This window comes from Pelodiscus sinensis, chromosome 12, assembly GCF_049634645.1.
Source record: "Pelodiscus sinensis isolate JC-2024 chromosome 12, ASM4963464v1, whole genome shotgun sequence".
Lineage (NCBI taxonomy): Eukaryota > Metazoa > Chordata > Testudines > Trionychidae > Pelodiscus > Pelodiscus sinensis.
In genome coordinates this window covers 32,199,576-32,218,504 of record NC_134722.1, presented here as the reverse complement: position 1 = coordinate 32,218,504, position 18,929 = coordinate 32,199,576, and the positions used below count along the sequence as shown (strand labels likewise).

Below are 18,929 nucleotides of genomic sequence, written 5' to 3'. Positions count from 1 at the left end.
AGGTACAAAGATGTGCAGCAAAAATTATTAGGGGTAAAGATCAGTTTTCAAATGAGGAAACTGGGAGTGTTCAGCTTAGAAAAGAAATGACTAAATAAGTGGGGAATAAAATTCAGCAGTGTTCTCTCTCTATGAGCTCATCTAGGCTACATCTAGACTGCAAGCCTCTTTCGAAAGAGGCTTTTTCAAATGATACTTTCGAAAAAGCCTCTTTCGAAAAAGAGCGTCTAGACTGCAACCAGTACTTTCGAAAAAGCAAGCCGCTTTTTTGAAAGAAAGCATCCAGGCAGTCTGGATGCTCTTTTTCAAAAAAGCACAGTTTGCAATACATAGTGCCTTTTTTCGAAAGAGCACTTTTGAAAAAAGGCGTTATTCCTTGTGAAATGAGGAGTACAGCCATCGAAAGAAAAGCCACGTTCTTTCGATTTAATTTCAAAAGAACGCGGTTGTAGTCTAGACAGAGGTGAAGTTTTTTTGAAAAAAGGCTACTTTTTTGAAAAACCCCTGCAGTCTAGACACAGCCCTAGACTACGCAAAAGATTCGAAAGAGGATATGCAAATTCCCAGGGAATTTGCATATCTTCTTCCGATCTCACTTTTGAAAGCAGAGCTGCAAGCAGAGCTTTCAAAAGTGAAAGTAGTTGGGATGTAGCTTTTTCAGCAACCCCCCTTTTTTTCAAAAAGTCACTTTTCCTCAAAAAATGAGGTTTACATGGCTTTTTGAAAAAAGGGGGGGGGGATGCCAAAAAAGCTGCATCCTGACTACTTTCACTTTTGGAAACTCCCTTTTTGAAAGTGAGATTGGAAGAATATCCCGTGGAATTTGCATATCTTCTTTTGAATCTTCCGCGTAGTCTAGACATAGCCTAAGCTGTGCAGCAGCACAGCTTCACATGTGATTAATCAGCCCCACCCTGTCAGTCAACTCCCTGCATGGAGCCCTGAACCTCTGACTGGGAGGGGCTGATTAAATACCTGTGAAGCTGTGCTGCCCTGCAGTTTAGAGGGGACACTGGGATACAGGTTTATAAAATCATGAATGGAACAGAAAAGTAAATAGAGCAGTATTATTCAGTCCTTCACATAACACAAGAACTGGGGCTCATGAAATGAAATCAAAAGGCAATAGGTTTAAAACAAACCTAACCAAAGTATTTCAACACACAACACAGAGTTAACTTATGAAACTCATTGCAAGGGGATGTTATCAAGGTCAAAAGTATAACTGAGTTTAAATAAGAACTAGACAAGTTAATGGAAGATAGGTCCATTAGTGGCAAGTAGCCAAGATGGGTGAGTTTATAGACCCAGACACTGGCTATCCCTAAATCTCTAATTACCAGAAGACGATAGGGGATGGATCACTCAGTATATTGCCTTGTTCTGTTCATTGTCTGAAGCATCTAGCACTGGTCACTTTCAAAAGTCAAGACAATGGGCAAGATGAACCTTTGGTCTGACCCAGTATAGTTGTCTTAAGTTCTGATGAGTATGTGATGCCTAACAAGAGTTGCTGATATGGAGTAATGAACCAGAAATGGGCCTCTGTGACCATACTTAGGAGATGCTCAAAGAGGACTCTTTTCCATCTCAAGAGCCTGCTGTTGTTACCCATGTTTTAATTATAAATAAATCATTTAAATAACTTTGTTACAAAGTAAGCCAATCATTTTAGTGGCTTTAAAATTTGCACCTACTAAGCTGTGAAGCTGCTATAACCAGAAACATGTTTTAATTATAGGTCACTGAGATGGTTCCTGATTATACACAAGTCAAAATATTCAACCTCACAATCCAGAACAAGAATTCAGTTTAACTAACAAGTTGTGAGAAAATCCACAATGAAGTGAATCCAGCTGGTAACTGGCAGTGCCCTTAAATACTGTGCTAAGTGTGGATTAGATTCTTCACCTTCACTCATGTAGAGTTGTACTTGATTCTAGAAATGGTCCCAGTGACTGGGCGCTGGCTAAGGAAATCTGAGCCAGATCTAATCAACAAAGGGGAACTGGAGCTGGCTGAGAAAGCCCTGTTCTGATTGGCAAACAGGGAATAGTGTCCACTTATTATCCAGGAGCTACATAAAAGCTAGCAGGAGAGAAACCTGCAGAGGAAAGGGAGGAGCCAGAAAAATAGAGAGAATGGGATTGCTTCTCTGCTGGCTGTAACACTAAGGCTGTTGACATCTAGAAAGTGGTAGGAAAGTGTGCTATAAACAAAGAGCATGGGTGATTGCACCAACCGAGAGGTTTCTGGCTGGTTTGTGGGCACTCCAGGGACAAAAACAAGGGGGACTCAGTGCCACTGAAATCATTGGGAATACAGCTGGAGAAGGGCACTGCTCAGCATGCATAAGAACCTGGTCTTTTAAAATGTTTTCTTTTTCTTTTTGGAGTTCTTCCTCAGCTGTTTAAGCTTTGAATTTCACTTGATGATTAGAGGACTCCACAAAAATACACACTTGGCACCAAATAGATAATTAGTCACAATAGTTAGGAGTTATTTGCCTATGTAGTCCCATTAAATCAATAGAGTTATTCAGGTGAGTAGCTACATGCCCACCTGACAATGGGTTTTAAAATCCGACACTTGGAATTCATCACATGGGTTGTCCCTTCCTCATTATCCCAACCAGAGCTGTGACTTAAAAATGATTCATGTTTGATTCTGGGCTGCCATGTTTTCTGTCATCATCTGCCACCCCTCCAAAAGACATATTCATGCCATTCAACATGTGACTGAGACCTAGAACATTCCTTTTCTGAGATTCTCATCATGTTCCTACCAAATGCTTATGAACACTTCCATGTAAAGTTATCTTCTATGTAATTCTGATTAGCATCACCAAGTCAACTGCTGGGCAAATCTCAAAACAAATCAAATATTTTTATATAAAACCTATGATAATTCAAAAAAGTAACCAGTACATCAGTATGATTTTGATCAAAATGACCTTCTAAATACTTTCTGTGAGAATACTTTTCCAAGGTAGAAAAAGAATCCCTCTGTGTATTAAACAGTTGTATGTCTGGCAGTTTCTTTGCTTCCTGATAATGTAGTTCAAATCTGATAAGTGTTATTAAAATCTGTATTTAGACTCAATCCTGCAGTCCATGCTTAGGCAAAACTCCCTGTATCAGGCCCAATGTTTCAATTAAAAACCTCTATTTTGAGAGGAGGTTATAAATAAAATATTTGTTGTCCAGCATGTTAATGAGATGTTAAAGAAGTTATCTCGTTTGTATCTGTGTAGTGTATTTGGTCTTTTTTTTTTTTAAATCGTTGTTTCTGACTGAAGCTTTTTTCACTGGCATCATGAGAACTGATAAACATACTTCAAAACAACATACCCTGGACAAAAATCCAAGAGCACTGTGCATATCCCAATCTGTTCTCCATGCTGCTGGAGGCCCATTTAAGTGTTATTCCCATTGTGATGTGAGGGAACTTCTGCTTCGTTTATTTTTTTAAATTGTTGGTCTCCAAAGACTGCTGTCTGCATCTGTTTATTAAATTGCAAACTCAGCTGTGAAAATGTTTATTACCGTCCCATTTAGAATCAGAGGGGAACACAAACATGATAAATATTTTTCTTTGTGGCCACAGCACATTGTCAGAGGGCCATTGAAACAACATGAAACTGGAATTGTTTGTTTACGAGATCAGATTCATTCACTACTTTGGTGAGGAACTGTGAAATGTAAATCTCACATTCCACTGGACAATAACAACACCAGCTTGAACTCATTTAGAGGTGTGATGTTCTATTCAAAAGAAGGCTGTTAATTTTATTGACCAAATTTTGGATATGGGAATCACCAATATTTAGAGATTGCCTCTGAAATAGATTGGTGTTTCGGGTACTCTTTTGGATAATTTTTGGAATGGAAAGTATTGTATGTTGAGAGAGATGTTTGCATTCAGTCAAAAAAAAATCTTTGTTTCACGTTATCTTCCCTTTCCTCCTTGAAAAGCTGGGGGAAGAGGAGCAAAATTCTATTTGTATTTATTCTTCCTTTTCTTTCTTACCTGTGCTAATTTTCCTACATAAGATTGCTTGGTTTTGCATGCATTCAGCTATTGATTTCTGATAATCTGTCCAAATATTTGAGCAAGTTGAAACAAACTATTTTATCTGTGGTATATAAACTTCACAATCTCAAATGAATCTGTTCCTTGTGGACTGATCCTGCTACTTTTTAACACAGTGACTAACATTACGTTTGTGAGCAGTCTCATTAAAATCAACGGCACTGCTTGTGTCAGTAACATTACTGACCAGAATACATATTTTCAGAATCAAGCCCTTGTAGCATGATCTAATTTACAACATGGATACCAAATATTTTCAAAAGTGACTAACAATTTGAAATGTCTCAATTTCTGGGTGCCCAACATGAGACCCTAGAAATGGCACTGAATATTCAGATGGGGGGTATTGAGTACTTTCTACAAATCCTGGCCTTTTCCTGGGTCTTTGGTTTGGCGCTCAAAAGTCAGTAATCATTTTTTGAAAATCCGAGCCATGATCTGTAGCACTATGTAAATTGTGGTATCTTACCACTTCAAAGCAGTTTCACTTGGTGATGCATAGCAAAACCATCCTTTTATCCCCAAACAGAGATGGCCTTTCTGCTTTAAATTGGAAAACCCACAAGATTAATTTTGTCTCTGCTGAATTTTTTGGCATGTGCATTACTACCATGTACGATGGTCTGTTGCAAGGCAGTTGTAAGTGAAGTAAAATCATGGAAAACCCATAAACACTGTACAAATAGCCAAGTAGCAGTCTGAGCTTATCGAGAGCTTTGACACAAAGCTAACCTTGAAGTGGTCCAGATAATATGTGGGTGAAAAAGAAAACATCACTAATCTAAATATTTTGGGTTATTTAGAATGAAAGATTGCAAATGGTTAGGAGTTCTGTGTGAACTGAGCTCTCAAAATGTACACTTCTTGTCTGTATGGGGGCTTTAGTAACATTTTTTAAGGTAGCCATTCTTCAGAGAAAAAGGATAAGTTTGAAATATTGAGCATCATATGAAAAAAAAGTAAACCGTGTTAACAAAAGCCATGTCGTGAAGACACTTTATTGTTGGTGAATTGTAAGAACCATCTGGGTCCTCTCCTAATGATTCAGAGGCCTCTATATGGATGGTACAGATGCTGCTTTTGTTATTGGTGTAATCTTGTAAATAGTTAAAATATTTACCAAGGCACCTCTGAGCTGAAGCTATACCATTTTATTATTTATACCTTTTCAGAGGACAAAAATGGAGGTGTCCACTAAATGTGATGGATTAGGCTTATAAACAGCCATTATTGCCATCAAACCTCACATGTCAGTTCCCCCTTTTGTGTCTGTGCATTTCTAAGCTAACCAGTGATCCATGTATAAGATAGAAGGTTAAGAATGTGCAGGGAGAAAGAAGGGTTGACTCCAAGCAAGATGTATCTTCTGCTGATTAGAAATACAGCTGTAGAAAGAGGGAGAGAGAAAAGCACTTTGCAATGTGACACTCCCCTTTTCATTTCACACAACTCACTGTTGAGAACCTGCAAATCACTACCTAGCAGAGTCACTTTGCTGTTTTATGTAACTTAGAGCAGCTGCCTTTTGTTTTCCCAAGATAAAAATCAGGAAATGCAAAAATTTAAACAGGACCCAAGAAGAAGAGGAATAGCAGTTAGAATGAGAGGAAAAAGGTTGAGCAAGTGACTTCACAACTTGTTGACAGAGTAAGGGACTGTTTTGTTATAGTTAAGTAAACTGTAAAAGCCAGAGGGAGGGGAGGAAAAATAAAGTAACTCCATTGCATGTAATTAGTTCCAGTACCAAGAAACTGCAAAGGGTGTTTCCTTCTCATACCTCCCATGCAGAAGGGAATCATCTTGCAAGACAATTAATAAATACATCTCTTACTCTTTATATTAAAATAATTATATCCTATTTTAAAAGTGTCACATTTATGCCTTATTATAGGGATTTTTTTTAAAGTATTTGTATTTCTATAGTCCTATCCTTGGGAAATTTTGAATTAAAAAATATTTCATCCAAAAGTATGAGAGTTCTAAAACTGAATTCCAGCATTGCACTTTCTCTTTCTCTTTGGGAGATTAGAGTTTTGTTAATTGGAGGGTAGCAACCTAAACAGCTCCATAGTATATCCTCACTGTTGGATTTTGAGATTTTTTAAAAAAAATAAATACTTCTGCCCCTTTTTGGAAAGCTTATGCCCCTCGGAAAGTGCCTAAGATAAAAAGTGTCAATAAAATAACCACATATTTGATGGAGCATCATATGTTTTCAACTCGTGAAATACTTTAAATGTCTGGATAACATTTTAAGCTAGTTTTCCTGAAACAAAGCAGTTAATTTTCTTTTTCTTTTTTCATACTAATCAGAGAGATTTTAATTTAGAGGGGAAAAATAGCATTTGATACCCATGGAGAAGTATCCCTATGTGCGAAACAGCAAGAATGGAAATAAAGCAGCATAATAGACACATTTGCCTTTATTTTAGTAGATTGCTTGAGAAAACTAAAAACAAAACTAGGGCTAAATCAGCTAAAATCTTTAAAAATGGGTTACAAACTATATTTTAAGTAGACATTAAACTCAGAGGAGATGCTATAGGCAGCATGTTGCCCTTAACTATTGCCAATATGTATTTTTTCTTTAATTATAAAATGCTAACATTGGCCTGTCTGGTGGATGAATGCATTAGTATGCTGGTGCACTGACCATCTTGCTTCTATAAATACTGGGATCTGAATTGCACAACTGATGTGGCAAAAGTCCAGATTTCAATTGCCATTCCTACCAGAGTCAGGGGGAAGTAAAGCTTTTACACAATTTATGTCTGCAGTTGGTTAGAGTTAACTGAGTGTGCTGGAAAAATCTTGTCAGCAGCATAAGTGAATCTTAGTTTTGGTCAAATGTGGGGTTTAGCCTTTAAGAACAAGGATTTTGGTAAAATAGATTCTCACTATAAAGTAAGCATTTAAAATAGCCTTCTGCATATAGAGAAGCCAACCCTCTTTGTGCTATTGTTTTCTTCCATCTCCCGCAATTAAAAAATAACAGTAAAATGACCAATATGTATTAAAATTGCATCAAAACCAAAGGAATATTCCTGTGTGTAGCCTCATAGTTTATACAAACTTCTTCAGAATTGTATTTAGCTGCCTGGAATCAATGCTTGGGAGAATCAAATGAAGCTATTCAAAACATTTAGTGTGGCATGAATTTTAATTCACAGTTAGTAACTGTGAGGCTACATCTGAAAAAAGGTAGTGAAAAGCAGGCAAATGAAAAATCCCTTCATATAAATTTTAAGTGAAGAACACCTAGATGCGTCTGGGCTGTCAGCTGGCCGGGTGCTCCGCGGCTTGGCTCTGCTTTGACCCCTTTTCCCCTAGTCTGCAGACCAGGGGGAGGAGGGGGGGGCAAAGCAGAGCCAAGCCGCGGAGCGCGTGGTCAGCTGACAGCTGTCAGCTGGCCGCGTCCTCTGCGGCTTGGCTCTGCTTTGCCCCCCCCCCTCATCCCCCTGGTCTGCAGACCAGGGGGACGGGGGGGCAAAGCAGAGCAAAGCCGCGGAGCACGCGGGCAGCAGGACAGCCACGGCGCGTCTGGGCTGTCCCGCTGCCCCCGGGCTCCGTGGCTTTGCTCCGGACATCTGTGGTACAGCATCTGGGGCGCTGCCAGTTGGTCCCGTAGCGCCGCTCTGGGCGCTACTGGACCAACCGGGCAGCACCCCAGCTGTTCTGCCCCAGGCGTCCTGATTCAGCCACTGCTGGTCAGATTCAGCAGCGGCTGAATTAGGATGCCTGGGGCAGAGCAGCTTGGGTTCTGCTGGGTTGGTCCAGTATCACCAAGGAGCGGCGGCGCTACTGGACCAACCCAGCAGCACCCCAGCTGCTCTGCCCCAGGCGTCCCCAAGTCAGCCGCTGCTGAAACTGACCAGTGGCTGACTACAGGAAGCCCCTGCCCCGGGCTTCCTGGAATCAGCCGCTGATCAGTTTCAGCAGCAGCTAACTTGGGGATGCCGGGGGTTCTTAAGTTGAATCTGTATGTAAGTCAGAACTGGCGTCCAGATTCAGCCGCTGTTGAAACTGATCAGTTTCAGCAGCGGCTCAATCTGGACGCCAGTTCCTACTTACATTCAGATTCAACTTAAGAACAAACCTACAGTCCCTATCTTGTACGTAACCCGGGGACTGCCTGTATTGTATGGGATGTGCAGTTATGCTGCAGGAGACATGCAGAGCTTTGTACTCAGTAGCTGATAAGTCTTCATTAAGGCCTGAATTCAGCAAAGCACACGAGTAATTTCATCCCTATTCTGAAAAGCATTTAAGTGTGTGCTTAAGTGCTTTGCTGAATCAGAGCCAAGCGCCCTGACCCTGTAATAAAATTAGGCAGAGTGAAGCTCCTGCATGGACCCCCACTGAAGTCCATGAGACCCTGCATGGGCAGTGGGTTCTCACCTACATGTATCTCCTTGCAGGAGAGAGGCACTAGGAATTGCAGCCTTGGATGATTAAACAGATAAGTCCCTGTTCAGTGTGATTTCTTATTTAGTGCTATTTCCTAGTATTGAAACTTTTCAGTTCTAAATAAAGAGTTTCTAATTGAAGAAAAAACTATCCAACTACTTTGAAGTAGGCCTTTTTATATTCATTTTTCTTTGTAGGCAGGAGTTTCATTTTGCAGAAAACACCAGATGAGGCTGGCATCACTGCAGTGACTTGTAGCTCCGCTCTCTTTGAATGCTTGAAAAACGTCAAAACGAATCCTTTGCCATTGTCTCTTTATGGCCCACAGACCAAGCCTTTAGTTATTCAGTGTTTTAGACCTCCTGTTAGCCAAGCAGAAGCTGGAATTCTTCTTGGTTATGATTCAATGATCATACAGGCAAAGCGTATGTTTAACTGAAAAGAGAATTTTATAAGTCTCTCAGCTTTGACGCTGTTACTGATGCATCCTGAATGCATGAAAAGGGGGAGGAGAGAAAGGGAGAGGGGGAAAAAAAATCCCAAATCCTGACTTTCTTGTAATCGTGTAGGTACCAATGACTAATATCTCATGCAGACAAAAGCTAGTTAAAAACTGACTTGAGATAAACATTCTTCTCCAGTGACTCATCTTCCCCAACAATAATAGAAATGGAGCCCCTGTTTATGAGAGAGCTGATGTGCAAATAGTAGTGTCCATGAAGCTGGGGTTAATTACAGGAAGGACTTTCATGGTAATTGCCAATAAACAACACTTGTCCTCCTTTGAGTCTGTATCATTCTCTGATGAGGAAGATAGCTCTTGCAATTTGAATAGGATCTTGAACACTTGCACAGGAGGTAGGCAGTAAGAGAGACTGGTGAATAATAAACTCAGCTGTAAAAAACTAGGAAACTGACCACAGCTTACATTTGCTCTCCTAATTTAAAAAATGTTGAATTTTAAATAGGCTAGTAATTTCCTACAAATCAACATTATCTCAGCATGTAACACAGGGCAGCCAAAGAAACACAAATGTAGCCACTCAAAGATTAAAACTTTAAGCCAGACAGTCAGGTCTCCACAAAGAGCAGAGAGGCAGTAAAATATTCCTTTAATGCTTGTATTTCAGTAGGATGTATAGAAAGCAGATTTCAGCTTTTGAAAGGTGTCCTCTATAAGAGATTAAAAATGGATTAAAAGTGGGAATGGAAGGGAAACCTTGGCAGTTAAGTTTGAAAACATTTTATTAAAACCTCAACCAGTGTGTCATTTTTCAACTGTGAAAGGAAGAGCCTTTTGATATTGTAATGAAAAAGTAATAATTCTGGGCCTATGATATGTATTTAATATAGTGTATTACAAGGGGCGGGGGAGGACAGGGAAGGACCCTGTCTATCCTCTATGCCTTTTAACTCCTCTCACAGGAAGTACCAACAGAAAGCAGTGCAGGAAACATGCAGAAGGTGGTCAGGTCTTAGTGTGTGCTTTTTTCAATACCACGTAAGCATCTTTATCTTACCTATGTTTGTTAAATTAATTAAATGGCCATAAGGAAGTTAATCCACAACTGACTTACTTTTGCAGTGTGGCAATATGAACACACGGAGTCTTTGTCAGCATAGAAATTCTAAATAGCACTTTGGTAAACATGAGTTTGGAATTGGAGTTGTGAGGATAACAAATCTTCCTTTTCTGCATTAACAAAATTATTCAGTATTATTTAAATATTATTTATATTTAATATTTATAGTTAATATACTTTCCACCATGGAAACACACAAAAACCCCACACATTTAAAATATTATCCTCCTTTAAAGAGAGATGCAGAGTTTACTCTGGTGAGTAGTTTAAATTTCATGCTACAGTGCTGATAAGTAGAACTAGTTACCTTTATGGTTAAATACTAGTCACCTTTATGGTTAATTGGGGAAGTATTCGGAGACAGACACCTCTTGTTCACTCCTAGAGTAGTTTAGCTGCGCATACTCTGGTGCAAGGGCCGTGGTTTGTTGCCACAGTCTGCAGAGAATAGACTGGGGGGAAGTATTCACAGCAAACAATGTGTTCTGTCAGTTTATCTATTTATTCTGTTTAGGTGCATCTACACAGCAGGGCTTAACTTGAAATAAGCTATGCAAATTGAGCTATGTCAATTGCGTAGCTTATTTCAAAATAGTTTATTCTGAAATTGGGAGCATCTACACAGCACTTATTTTGAAATAGAGCACTCCTCCTCCAACTTCCTTTACTCCTCATACAATGAGGATTACAGGAGTCAGAGTAAGAAGTCCTCCAGCTTGACAGTATTTCAACATTATTTCAAAATAACTGCCAGCTTTGTAGATGCGGACTAAGTTATTTCGAAATAACACTAGTTATTTTGAAATAATGTTGCTGTGTAGATGTACTCTTTATGAATTACATGACTACAGACAAAGGTTTAAAGGTTTGTTCATTTTCCAGAATTATGGTTCATGCTAATATTTCTTGCCTAATGAATTGTCTGGGAACTGTTTGCCGTGGCTATTGTTGAGTATTCAATGTCCCTAATTCAGTGTCCACCCTGCACCATTATCTATCTGTCTGTCTATCTATGGAACACTCTTAGCAGATACTAGTACCAGGTTTTGATAGAAGTTCTGAGGATGAATTGTACCTTGTTCCAGGAGTAGTGTTTCGAAATCATTAAAACTGTTCTTGGAATAAGGCACCCATTCATGGTATCAAAATGGACCCATGGTACTGTGTTTGCTCTCTGACTGGATGCTTCCTAAGCCACGAAGAGCTTTCCAGATAACTGCACAAACACTTGCTGGAATACATATTCATATACATGATCTTTGCATGATTTGTTTACAGCTCTTTTCCACTCTGCAGCCGTGCTTGCATAAATGAAAGTGAAAAGTAAGTGCATGGTATCCCAGATATCATAGTGAATCTGAGGTTCTTTTTCTACTAGGTGTTACCAAATATTTTCTGCAGTCACGGTTGCACAAAAGTTTTGCATCAGAACATTTTTGATGGAAAATGACTTTTCAACTAAACAAATTTTCATGGTTTTTCTTTTATGAAAATGAAAAAAAATTATTTTGTTGAAAAAAAGGTGAAGTGCAAAAATACTTTCCTAACCAGCAGTAGTAACAAGGCATGTCAGAAATTAGAATAAATCTACAGAGAACTGTTGGACTCAGTGTCAAGCATGAGACTAGTGCCCTTGTGTAATTTATAAGTGCAAACATAGTGCCTTTGTGTAATTTGCTTGCTAGAATCTCTCTTTTCACAGCAAGACATGAAACTTTAAGTGAACCTCAGAGAAATTTGAAAGTTCAGTACAGAAAGCTCCAATGGATCTTAAGAAAATGAAACATTAGGTTCAGCAAATGGATGGGTAATCATCTTCTTGTTAACATGATTTTATTTGGGAAAAATTGAGAGTGAGGGCAGAGATGAGGCTAATTAAAAGTGACCTTCAGGAGTGAGGGAGAGAAATAGGCAGGAAAAAGAGATGAAGGTCAATGAAGCCTTGGCTTATGGTGGTTATAGAAGTGCTGCTCTGGGCATTTGTATTTTGCACAGCTAATATTTATTATAGTTTTGCTTGGTTTAAAATAGTCAAAGGGAACATTTGGAGACAAAAGTACTACTCAAAATGTGTCCTAAAAAGCCTTAAATAGAGTATTTCAATGGAAATATGGATATAATATAGTTAGTCAAAAAACTAGTTAATTTTTTTTTTCAGAAAATGTGTTTTAAATTCTGCAAGATTCAGAATAGACCAGTGTTCCCTGGAAGCTTTGCACTTGTATGGCCACTCAGGAGAGATTCAAATGCCGTCCAGATGAATAGCAGATAATCACAGCTAGGTTTTTTGTTTCCACTGGTGGTCCACATTTACACATTGCTTGGCACATATAAAAAATTATTCTGCATATGGATGGAAAAGATTACAGAGAACATTGAAATGGACCCTTAATTTTTCACAATATTTATTACAATAATTTTTCCTTTTGTTTTAACAAAACGGTGCCTTTTGTTTTTGGAAAACCATTTTAAGAATGTAAAAATGGTCATGCTGTGTCAGACCAGTCGTCGGTATCCTGTCTGTCCCCAGTGCCAGATGCTTCACAGGAAATGAACATAATCAGGTAATTATTGAATGATCCATCACCTCACAGCCATTCTAAGCTTCTGGCAAGATTTTGGGAAAAGTGGTTAGGGGTTTTTTTAAATGATGACAAAATTACAAAAAACTTATACCATCACTGATTCTTGGCAAAAAAATTTTGCTTTGAAAAGTGGATTTTTTTTGGTTAAAAAAACACAGTTTGAAAAATGTTGCCTCCAGCTCTATAAAATAAGTACATGAGGTTCTTTATGAAGACCTCTTGGGCCTGAATTTCATTTTTCCTTACCTCCAAAATCTGCCAGAACATCTTCTCTCTAAAGAAATTTAGCAGGTAGGGACACAGTTGGAGGAGTTAAGAGATCCCCTACAACAGATGTTCTTTAAGGTCATACTCTCTCCTTTCTGAGTTAGGATTTGTCAACCAGGTAAATAATATTAATGCAGCTTGAAACCCAACCCAAATCATTTCCTCAGACATGGCTCTTCATAGGAGCCACAAATTGCACCTCCTGTAAGGATTTGATATCTGCCTACTGGGTGAGTAAACAGAAAAGTTCTGATACTTTATTACAGATCCTCTTCGATCAGGGAAGTTTTTATGAGAATGGAGTATTGTGTGGCTATATATTTGTTATGATGATTGTCAGTCATGTGAGAATGCTGACATAGTTGCTCACTGTGTAAATTCCCAGCATACACTTCTATATGCTCACATGTGCTGTTCTGCACGTGGAAACCTGGCATACAATTGCATTGGTGCACTTGCAATGTGCAAAACTGGCTCCTATATAATTTATCCTATTTTTCCAGCATTCACTGACCTTAATCCTTTCTTCTTATTCTTATAACAAGAACACATTTCATATTATACTTTGCCTGCTGTCTAAACCTGTTCTAATTGACTTATCACTGATGCTGCTTTAACCTCTTAATGGCCTTCACCTCCCACACCTTTTTGTTTTCCTAATCCTTCCTTCATTACTTGCTTCCTCTCACTTTCTTCTAGAAATCCTCCATCTATGTTCCTTCTTCTTTAACTCTCTGATTTCCTTCTCTTTCTGCTAACTAGACTTACGGTTGCATTAAGCTAAGCAAATAGTGTGTGCAGGGAGAGGGGGAGGAAATGGTTGAATCAATATTTGCTCTCAAATTTAAATTACTATGTTTGTGCCTTTTTTTCTGCTAATGTTTTAGGGTATGGCTGTATTGGAGAGCTTACAGAGGCACAACTGCACTGATGTATGCTCTCTAGTAGAGCTGCTCTCCACCAATGGAAGAGAAGTAACATTGATTTAACTAATCCAGCCCCCAGTGAGAGGTGAGAGGTCTGTCGGTGGAAGAAGCTCTCCTGCCCACATAGTGCTGTCCATGCCAGTGCTTGGGTAGTTGCTTGGCGGATGGCTTATTCATACCCCTGAGAGACAAAAATGATGCCAACATATGTGGTAGTGTAGATATAGTCTAAGTTTACTAATGCAAACACTATTGAAATGTGGATTTAAAGCTGGAGTACTCAAACATATGCCAAAGGTAATTTTTTAAATGTACACCATTTTGCCATAACTGAAACATGAAAATTGTACTATGTTGGTTACTTACCTAAATCGAGGAACACCTATGTGTGACTCATGTAACTAATTAGTACAAATCTCATTGAGCATATAACCAAAGGGTTGAGAACAAAATTTGTCACAGAACCAAAGAACATGAAGAGAACCAATTCTTTAATTGCCTGTTTAACCATGCTGGGGGCCTTAATAACAAAGAAGAGGAACATGGAGCTGCTCATTCAGGAACAAATTTGATCTAGTTTGTATTACTGAAACTTGGTAGGATACGTCACATGACTGGAATATTAAAATTAATGGTTATAGTCTATTTAGGAAAGATTACATGGATAAAAGGAGAGGCACTACATCTCAAAAATGGCTTTACCTGTTCCCAAGACACTGACAACTCAGTATAAACATGAATGTTTTTGGATCAATGTTTTAATAGATAATGCACAAGATGAAGAACTAGTTGATGTCTGCTATGGACCACCAAATCACACTAGGAAACAGGATGAGACACTCCTTAAGCATGAACCTATAATATAGCTAACAATTTCCTGACTCAAAGCCATTGTAGTCACCAAGGGGGAAATCTATATTAGACTTAGTCTTGATAGATAAAGAGGAACTGATGAACTAAAAAATAATGGTTGTTTAGGTACTGTTGATCTTTATTTATTTGTTTAGGTACTGTTGATCTTTAATGTGAAAATAGAATAAAGTCCCAGCCAATAATACATATATAATGTGTGTTTTAAAAAGTCCAATTTTTTTACAAAGCTGAAAACAGTTATGAATGATATAAAAACAAAGGAAGAATTCATTCAGAAAAATGTGAATGTCTCTGGTTTAGAGAGGAAACGGAGGGAGCTATAAAATTATAAAATAATATATACAAATTGAAGGAAAGGTGATGTTACTGATTAATATAAATAAGAAGCTAGGGATTTCAGAACATTTTTAAGGGAAGCAAGGGGACGCAAGAGGATGGCCCGCAGAATTAAGGACAATAAGTTTCATTACTTTAGGATCAAAAAGAATATTGGTGAAGGTATCGGTCCATTACTAGATGGATATGGTAGAATTGTCATTAATAATGCAGAAAAGACAGATCTATTCAACAGATATTTCTGTTGTACATTTGGAAAAAAAATGAATTATTAATCATATAATGATAATAATAATGCTCTTTCTATTTCATACGGATTTAGGAAGGATGTTAAATAACATTTAAAATTAAACATTTTTACATCAATAGGTCTGGATAATTTGAATCCAAGAGTCTTAAAAGAGCTGGCCAAGGAGCATTCTAGACGGTTAATGTTGATTTTCAGTGAATCTTGGAAAACTAGAGAAGTTCCAGATAGTTAGAAGAGACCTGATATTGAATTTTGAAAAGGGTAAGCATTATGAACCAATTGTAGAACTGTCAGTCTAGTAGCAATCTCAGGAAAGATAAGGGAACAGTTTTATGAGATTTGATAAATAAAGAATTAAAGGAAGGTTATATAATTAATAGTAATGAACAAGCATTTATGGAAAATAGATCCTGTTAAACCAACTTGATTTTTAGGAGATTACAAGTTTGATTGATAAGGCTAATAGTATTGATATAAGATCCCTAGAATTCTCTACGGCATTGAACTTGGTGCCACATGACATTTTGCTTAAAGAACTAGAAAAGCATAAAATTAAGATGCTACACATTCAATTGATTAAAAGCTGGCTAACAGGTCTCAAAACATTATTATAAAGAAGAAATCGCCATCAAGCAGTCCTTTCTATTGGGGTCCCACAGGATTGGTTCTTGTTCCTATGCTGTTTAATGTTTTATTAATGTCCTGGAAGAAAATATAAAATCATCACTGACAAAGTTTGCAGATGACACAAAAACTGTGGAAATAGTAAATAATGAAGAGAACTGGTTAGTGATACGGCGCAATACAGAACACTTGGTAAGCTAGGTGCAAGCAAACAGTATACTTTTCAATCTGATTCAGTATAACTATATAAATCTAGGACATATATGGCAGTGACTGAAAAATATTTGATGATTGTGGTAGATAATCAGCTGTTTATGAGGTTCCTGTGGATGCTATAAACTTATGGAGCACAATATGGTTTAACAAATAAAAGGTTAAAAAGTGCTTTGATTGGTCTGTGGGTCTCTCTACACAGCTTTTCTAGAGCAATCCTTCTAGAGCAGGTAACAGAGTCAGGCTAGCAGGGTTCACACTAGCTCTCTGAAAATAGTTATGTAGCTGCATGGAGCTCAGATTTGGGCTCTGAAGCCTAGGAAGCAGGGCAGGCTTGAGTGTTTGAGCTCCATCCCGAGCTGAAGCTTCAAGGTGCTTTCTGTAAAGCATTTTTAGTCAACGAGCATGAGCCCTGCAAGCCCAAGTCTGTTGATTAAGGCTCAGGGGTTGATTCAGGCTCAGAGGCTCACTCAAAATGCTATGTAGACACATCCTACACGTACCTACGTGAGAAACAAATATTTGGTAATGAGCTTTTCAATCTAGCAGAGAAAGATATCCGTAGAGCCTCAATAATCTCCACAGTCAATGACAATAACACAGTGGTTCCCAACCTTTTTGAGCTTACAGACCCCCTTTTCAATATATTAAAATTTCACAGACCCTGTGACAGGAAAAAAAAGAAAAGAAAAGTAAGGATTGGGCCCATGGACCCCCTGCAATACCGACGTGAACCACCAGGGGTCTGCTGACCACAGGTTGAAGAACCACTGCAATAACACCTTCCCACTACAGGATCAACTGTAAGTTGTGGGGGTTTGCTTGTTTGTTTGTTTTTTAATTTAAGAGTGACCATCTACTCCTGAATATTTACCTAGAAGCATTAAAAAAATTTTTTTTTGCTACATGGTTTTCATCAGAGATTCAGAAGAGGATCATGCATTACAAAAAGGAGGAGTCACAAAACGAAATCAATAGGTAGCAGGTTTAAAAAACTGAAAAAGGAAGTATTTTTTCAAACAATGCACAGTCCACCTATGGAGCTCCTTGCCAGGTTGTAGTGAAGGTCAAGACGACAACAGGGTTAAAAAATGAGTTAGATAAATTCATGGAGGATCAGTCCATCAATGGCTATTAGCTAGTATGGGCAGGGATGGTGTCCCTCGCCTCTGTCAGAAGCTGGGAATGGACGACAGGAGATGGATTACTTGATGATTATCTCTTCTGTCCATTCCCTCTGGCCACTGTCACTGCTAGATGGTCATTTGGTCTGACCCAATGTGGCCGTTCTTATGTTTTTTATTCAAGGTTGTACGCTTACACGACAATTTGATCTGTGCCTCAGTTTCCTGCTCAATCTTAGCCAGCCTCATTGTTTTAGACTATAAGTTCTTTGTGGCAGAGACCATCCTTTACTTTGTGTTTGTACGGCATCCAGCACAATAGGGCTCTGATTTAGGCATTATTATAATACAAATGATTAAAAAAAACACTGAAGCCATTCACAGGCCAACTGAAAAATATCAAAATGTCATTGTGGGGTTCCATATGTGAGTCAACATAATGTGATTTATTGGACTGATCATGCAGCTGGGTGCTAGGAATTCCTGAGTAGTATCTCCTAAGCCTATCCTTTCTTTTTTCTTTTCACTCTTAGTATTCACAGATGTAAACTGTATTAGAATATTAAAAAAGCATTAAGATTGCAAAGTCAAGTGCTCAAATGTGGAAATGTCTAATTCAAAGGTGCCCCTGCAGTACCATTTCCACCTACTTGTGCATATGCATTCTGATAAAGACTTGAATTATGTGTTTACATTCTAATTTTTCCATAGAACCCCTGCATCAGCTAGCACACAGGAATGAGAACCAGGCTTCATGAGTCAGTAAGCAGTTCCATCCATGCTGTGTTGTTGCAGTAATGATTATTTTCCTTCCTTTGAGGACCAAAGATAAGTGATTTATATTTAGAACTCACAGTGATGAGGTTCATATTAGTTGATGACTAATATCTAAAAAAGTCGATTTAAATATTTACAAACTAATAGAAATTCTTAAGCTCTCTGAGGGATGCATCTAAACTCTCTCAGTGGCTGTAGACATTTTTTTTATAAAGAACATTTCCTGCTATTCTCAGCAACATTATTTGCTTAGCTTTAGGCAGAGGCTTGCATTTCAGGTGGAGCATGTTTGTACTTCTTGAAAAGAAATTGTTTTGTCTGTGTTCGGTTTTGCTAGCCTGTTTTCAGCTGTTTAATGGACAACCAGTTTATTTTATTTATCTGACAGGGATTCTTCATATTGTTTCAGGTTATCAGCACTCTCTTGCAGATCATATTACAGCTTGTGCTAGGATTTGACCCTCACCAGGGTTCACTTTAAATCAGATCCTTATCATTACTGCAGTGATAAATAGAGATGCTTTGGAAGCAGTATACAGATTATTTATTTAGTGCCTCTCTGTATCATGTTTTATACAACCAGGGATCAATGTCAGACCTTTATGGATGTAGCTTAGGTTGCATTCAGTAACTACAACCTAAAGCCCTTTAAATAATGTTAACTTAATAGCTGACATTTTTATGAAATCAGTCTGCACGGGGTGGTGGTGGTGAGTGGGGAGGACATAACAGTGCTCTGCAGTGTGGAAGGTTTTGATTTTTTTACTTTCATTCTAAACCTATAGGGATGTTTTGGTTTAACAACTGCTTGCCCCTCTGGCCTACAATTTGAGGGGGCTAGGGGAAGGAGGAGGACAAATGCTTTTAAGAAA

The 18,929-nt window shown here is 38.4% G+C and overlaps 1 long non-coding RNA gene across 3 annotated transcripts in view; it reads left to right on the top strand.

Annotated features, from left to right (window-relative positions):
- The first annotated feature begins 12,521 nt into the window (after positions 1-12,521).
- Positions 12,522-18,929, top strand: part of LOC142831158 (uncharacterized) — a 41,917-nt gene continuing 35,509 nt past the window's right edge. For all 3 annotated transcript variants that reach the window (XR_012906827.1, XR_012906829.1, XR_012906828.1), the window contains exons 1-4: positions 12,522-12,646; positions 13,822-13,945; positions 15,439-15,580; positions 16,818-16,959. This is a non-coding gene — a long non-coding RNA (uncharacterized LOC142831158). The remainder of the gene's footprint in view (positions 12,647-13,821; positions 13,946-15,438; positions 15,581-16,817; positions 16,960-18,929) is intronic.